This window comes from Symphalangus syndactylus, chromosome 2 (assembly GCF_028878055.3).
Source record: "Symphalangus syndactylus isolate Jambi chromosome 2, NHGRI_mSymSyn1-v2.1_pri, whole genome shotgun sequence".
Classification (NCBI taxonomy): domain Eukaryota; kingdom Metazoa; phylum Chordata; class Mammalia; order Primates; family Hylobatidae; genus Symphalangus; species Symphalangus syndactylus.
In genome coordinates, this window is record NC_072424.2 from 56,702,639 (window position 1) to 56,709,889 (window position 7,251).

Here is a 7,251-nt window from a genome sequence, read left to right on the forward strand (position 1 = left end):
AAAAGAGGCCCAAGGGATCTGAGCTAATTTGCTCCTGCCACCATATGAGGGTGCAACTAGGAGACTCCCTGTATGAACAAGAATGTGAGTCCTCACTGCATAGCAAATATGCTGGTGCCTTGATCTTGGACCTCCCAGTGTCCAGAACTATGAGAAATAAATATCTGTTATTAATAAGCTAACAAGATTATCACATTTTGTTACAGCAGCTGAAAGGAACTAAGACATGAAGTCAGGCTATTAATGTCTTATTTGAACCCAAGCAATCTTCAAGAATTTAAGGATATTTATATATGTTGACTAATTTGTAATTCACCCAAGGTCATATCATAGAGGGATGGAATAGTTAATATTAATGGGGATTGAAATTTCCATATATCATTTACCCCTGTTACCCAAATTGAACATAATATGATATTAAACTGAACACTATATAAAATCATGCATTGTTGTGATATTATATACATATTGATTTCCATCTACAGTTTCTGGCTCATAACTCCCATAGCCTTTTTATAATGTTGGAACATTTTAGACCTCAGAAGCATGCCTCAGAAAACAGTATCTCTCTTTCTCTCTCTCCGACTTTCTCTGCATTCCTCTTCACTTTCGTTTTTGTTTTTGTTTTTGCTTTACATCTCAAAGCAAGAGTCTCCCCCAACATTTTTGTCTTGCACCTGGCCATAAAGGAATTCCCTGACCTACCTTATCTATTGAAGGTCACAAGACCCCCATTTCATAAGGCATCCTGCTGCATACCTGAGAGGAAGGAATGCTGCATGAAGAGACCAAGAGTAATATCAACAGACATGCCTTACTGGGTTCCCCCATCAGTCTGTCAGTATTAAATCAGAAATACCCCTTTGTCTAACCACATTTTGACATGGTTTTCCATGAATTGATCATGGCTATCCAATGAACTCTTCGTAAAAGGCCCAAGAGGACAGAGCTCAGGGAGCTTCCAGGATAGCTGAACACGTGCAGTTTCCTGGAGGAAGACATGCCTGGGGAGGGCATGGAAGCTCCACAACCTTTCCTGTATACCTCACACTATGCATCTCTTCATCTGTATCCTTTTTCATATCCTTTTAAATAAACTGGTCAATGTAACTAAATGTTTCTCTGGGTTCTGTGAACTGCTCTATCAAAGTAATTGAACCTACAGAGGGAGTCATGGGATTTCCCAGTGAGCCAATTGGTCAGAAGTGGAGATAAAACCACCTAGGCCTTGTGACTGGCATCAGAAGTTGGTGGTGGGGGGGGGAGCAGTCTTGTGGAACTGACTCAACCTTCCAGGTTTGATGCTATCTCCCAGTAGAGAACGTCAGAATTGAGTTGGATTGGAGGACACACAACTGGTGTTGGCAATAGAAATCATTGCTCATTTATTGGTGAGAAAAAAGTCTTCACGCATTTGGTCACAGAAGTCTTCTGTGTTGATTGTTGTGGTGTCAGAGCAGAGGAAAGACAGTTTTTGTTTTTATTTTCACTCAATTGCATTAGGTAGTAATTGATTTTTAATCTATGTCTCCTAAACATGTTACAACTGCACATCAAAATGATCCTGAAGTGTTCTTTTAATAATAGTGACTTCTAAAAACAGCATTATTGAAATATAATTAAATTAACATACAATAATATATGCCCTTTTGAAGTGTATATGCCCTTTTGAAGTGTATTACTGCTATTTAATTTTAATGTACTTTCATCACCCCAAGAGAAAACCAATATGCATTAGCAGTCGCTACTCATTCCCATCTCCCCAGAGCACTACAAATCACTAATCTATTTTCTGTCTCTGTGAATCACCTATTCTGGGTAATTCATATATACATGGAATCATAAAATATGTGGCTTTTGGTGACTAGCTTCCTTCATTTATAACGATTTTAAGGTTTCTCCATGTTGTGATGCATATTAGTACTTCATTCCATTTTCATTGCCAAATAATATTCCATTGTATGGATATATATGGACACATACATTTCATATGTATGTCCATTGTGTGGACACATTTGCCTATTATTACTGATTTAATGTCTTTATTTAGTAAGTCCAACAACTGGGCTTCTCAGGGGCAGTTTATATGACTTACTTTACTGCCGATGGATTATGCCTATTTTTTTATGCCTTGAATGTTTATGTTAAAATCTAGACATTTTATATAATGCAATTTGGCAATTCTTGAAATTCTTTCCCAAGAAGATGTTGTTGCTATTTGTTGTTGTTTCTGTTGCTGTTGTTACTTATGAATTTCCTAACACAAATATTTATTGAATGATTCAAGAATTATTGTGACTTTCCTAAATTCTGTAAAGTCTATATTTTTTGTGACATGTGGCCACTGAAATCTGCTCAGTTAGCTTAGTTGTCAACTAACGATTGGACAGAGGTTTCCTTAAGTTTCTTAAAACAACATAGTTTAGTTTTTTTTTCTTAGGGATGTTGTGTGTATTTTGTAGCTTATCTTCAACATTCTGGCAGGTGATTTTTAACTTTTCTTTAGTGTTCATTTTCTGCTTGTGAAAAGACTCTAAGTCAGCTAGAGGTGAAAGATCAGTGTTTTCTAGGTCATTTAGCCTGTCATTCCTGAGCACGTGCCTAGCCCTGCACATGCACATGAACTTCCAGATTTCTAGCAGTAGATCTCAACTGTTCAAATCCCATACAGGCATCTCAATTTTCAATTTAGTTTTTTGTTTGGCCTTTTGTTATCGCACCCTAATCAGCTGTGATATTAAATAATTGCCACAGATTGTTATCACGAAATGCCCTAGGAAAAAGGCTGAACAAAATCTGAATTATATCAATGAACACTAACCCCAAAAATCAGGTTTCCATAGTTAATTGCTCCTCAGATTGTTGTAAGTCCGTTGTTAATATTCAGAGTTCTGAAAGTTGATTTTGATAATTTTTGCCAGTACTCTCATTGCTTTTAAGGAAGAAGTAGAATCTTGGGGTTCATTAAAACGCCATTCTAGAAGTACTTCCCAGTAACTAATAAGATTCTTTGACCAAACTTTAGTCATTGTCCTAAACCCTATCCTCGTCCCATCTGTGCACTTCCTTGTAAAGACCAATTTTAGCAAGAATCCTAACAAAGTCAGTTTAGCAAGAAAACTCCACCCTTTATATCTAATTATGCTCAATATCCGATCAGGTTCTTTATCCTTCACAATCTCCCTGATGATATCGAATTACTCCAGCCTGTCTTCAGCAAGAGTTCAGTTAGGTTATTTTGGTTAGAATCTCCCTTATTATTGAGGCTTCCTCTGCAATTTTCCATCTGCTGACCACCTCTTTGTTCCTTGGCTATGCATTTCCACTGCCCCATGCTGTATTTAGAGCTGAGGTCAATCTCTTTATTCCACAGCAAAATTCCATTGCAATGTTCCCAACACCAGTATCAATAGCCTTTGTCACCTACCTTGAATAAGTCTTCTATATGGTGCTTTAGCAAGTGTCACTGCATTTTTTTTCTTTAACACTAACTTAAATATTCAATACATGAAATATAATACCTGCAGGACAAAATGTTTTTTCTTTTTTCTACTGATTTTCCTCAGCAATTATTGCCTGGTACATAAAACAGCATTCAATGAATATTTCTTAAAATGATTCAATATATTATATTGTGTTGTTAAGTTGAAGGTCTTCACATATTTTAACTTTCAAGAAAAATAAATTTGGTATATGTGCCATACTTAAAAGAGTAACTCCATTATTCCTAGGCTGTGACTTTGTGCTAGCAGTATGCCTATTGCTATTCTCTCCATCAGCTGTCACTGTCGACATGCTTCTCTGCCCTTCCTTTCCCTCTGTTTTATGAATTATTTCTCTAATGCCTTCTGATATGACATAACATGACAAAATACAATGTGACATGGTATTATATAAGATAATCTTTATTTAATTAAAATGTTCAATTAGGTCTGATTCTTATTTGAAATATTCCAAAGACTTATTGCCTGAATTATAAATTCCAAACCATCTATTCCATCATAGAAGACCCAAATATACCCTGTTAGTCAGAATTGTTTATTCTTTTTTGATACTCTCAGCAAAAAAGATCAACTGTAATTTGAGGCTACATGTTATTGAAGTTGAAAGTTAGGGCTTTGAAAGCTCATGTTTTACCTCCAAACCCGGTTGTTATTCCTTTTCAGGTGTGTAAACATTTCCTAGTAATGTCACTTTTATGGGTCTAATTTTGTTCATCTACAAAGTGGAATAAATCATACCACTTTGACAAGATTATTAAAAAGGTTTAATGAGATAATGCATTTATGTAGCAAAGAATGAGTGGCATAAGATGCTAATATCTGGTGGGAGCACATTTATAATTTGCAAATACTAATATTAGTAACTCTTAATATTGTCATTCTTATCATACAATGTTGATGATGAAATTTCAAGTAGCATTCAATACTTTGTGATATATGCACGTCTCCCTTTCTATACTGTGAGTTGAGAGAAAACATGTACCATTCCCAGGAAATGTACCATTCCCAGGAAATGCTTATTTATATCAATTAGCATAGTGCCTAGGGCAGATGATGTGCTCAGCAAATAAAAGTTGAATAAATGGATAAGATTAATATCTACTTATTTCAGTGTATACACATGTATTTTACGAAAATATTTGAGAGGTATTTAAAACAATATAAATAACTCGTCAATAACTGTACCTCTTGAATATATTTATTTGAGCTTATAAATTATCCAGATTTCATTTTGATAAGTTATCCTTTCTAAAATATTAAGACTAAATCTATAAAATGCAAATATAATTATTTAAATTATTCACTCAGGTTTAAAATCAATTCTGTGTATTGTTTTAATAAAGTGACTGGGAATTGTATTATTCTGTTTTCGCACTGCTATAAAGTACTAGCAGTGGTTTATTATCCAGTTTGAGATAATAAACTCAAGTTATCCAGTTTGAGACTGCAGAATTTATAAAGAAAAGAGGTTTAGTTGACTCAGAGTTCTGCATGGTTGGGGAGGCCTCAGGAAACTTACAATCATGGCAGAAGGCGAAGAAGCAGCAAACACCTTCTTCACAAGGCGTCAGGAGAGAGAGCAAGGGGGGAAGTACTACACTTCTTAAACCATCATATCTTGTGATAATTCACTCACTATCATGAGAACAGCATGGGGAGAATCCACTCCCATGTCCAATTACCTCCCACCAGGTCCCTCTCCTGACATGTGGGGATTACAATTTGACCTGAGATTTGGACTCAAAGCCAAACCATATGAGGAATTTAGTCAAAGCAATAAACCTGTTTCAATACGTTGTCTAACAAACGTTAAACAAATAAGCTGATTAAAGTAGATATATTAGAACTTTCTTGACATTCGATCAAAGTCAAATGAAGTAATATTATGTTTTGGATCAAAAATTAATGGTTTTATTCTTCCATAAGAAATATACTCTGACAGTCTGAAATTTCTTTTTGGAGCCATAATCAGTTATATTTAATAAATTATAGTTAAGTGTTATCACTGAGAATATATATAATAAACTTACATCATAATTTTTTTCATTACAGCCTCTTAAAAATAAAGAAAGTGCTTAAGAATGAGGAGGGTAGGCATCTGTAACAGACAGACTACAACAAATGTCTCTGTTGACCCTAATAACACAACAATAGGATTAAAATTATGTGCACATTATAGGATTTTCCAATTATGAAAATATTTTAGATTCACACCCAATGATTTATAAAATCAAAATGGAATATTATATTAGTTCCCTATTGCTCTGAATAAATTCAGAGGCTTGAAGCAATGTGAGTTTAGGTCAGAAGTCTAAAGTCTAGGTGCCAGAAGTGCTGTACTCCTTCTGGAGCTTTCAAGAGAGAATCAGTTTCCTTTCCTGTTTCATTATTAAGTTTTTAAAAATTCCTTACAATTATAGAATGATACTTCTTCTAATCATGGCATCCAAAGGCCATGATACAGAACTTCCACAAAATACCAACAGGCCTTTCTCTGTTTTTTTTTTTTTGTTTTTTTTTTTCATTTAATCTGCCCCAAGGAGATAGAATGATTCATTTGATTTGTAAGCACAGAGAAACAATTAGGTACAAACATATTTTGTCTTACTCTTCACCCTCTTGGGAGCAAGTTTACCTATTAAAAGCCCAAGATCTCTTAGCTATTCCATGACATCTAAGCAAATGTGTAGAATTCCATTTGCAATGCTCATTATTAAAAAGTTTACACCCTAAAGAGAATGTCAGATTTACAAATGATAAACGTAAAATGAACCATGGAAATGGAAATATCTTTGGATGAGATACAAATAATTGATTACCACATAGTTGCATAACACTATGGCTTTAGAGATGATGGCTAAAGTAAATCCATTACACATATGTTGTGATGAATAATATTAGGTGTCAACTTGATTGGATTGAGGGATACCTAGATGGCTGGTAAAGTATTGCTTCTGGGTGTGTCTATGAGGGCGTTGCCTGAGATTGATATTTGAGTTGGCCTACTGGGAGACGAAGACCCACCCTCAATGTAGGTGGGCACCATCTAATCGGCTGCCAGTGCAGCTAGAACAAGGCAAGTGCAAGAAGGTGAGATAAATTTACTTGGTGAGTCTTCTGGCTCTCTTTCTTCTTCCCACGCCAGATGCTTGCTTCCACTCCTCTTGCCTTTAGACATCAGATTCCAGGCTCTTCGATCTTTGGACTCTGGGACATGTACCAGTGACTTATTGCGGGTTCTCGGGCCTTTGGCAGCAGACAAAGGGCTGCACTGTTAGCTTCCTTGGTTTTGAGGCTTTTGGACTTGGACTTAGGCACTATGGGTTTCTCGCCTTCCCCAGCTTGCAGATAGTCTATTGTGGGACTTTACCTTGTAATCTTGTGAGCCAATTCTAATAAAATACCTTTAATATATATACATATAACTTACTGGTTTTGTCCCTCTGGAGACCTCTTGCTAATACTGATTTCTAACATGAATTAATTCAACAAACATTATCAAGCATTTATTATTTTCTAGGTAATATGCCAGGTGCTAAAATATGTTGGCAAATGATTTGTTATGTCAAAAATCTATTAATTTATTTAACAGCTATTTACTAAGAGTTTAATATATAGCAAGCACTTGAGGGATTAAAGAATTATTAACTCAGTTTTGGTATAGAATTTAAAGTACCAGGTTTGTTGTAATTTTAATCAAAATGGCTGTATAATAAGAAATATGCATAATAGAAGCTTTGATGTTGCT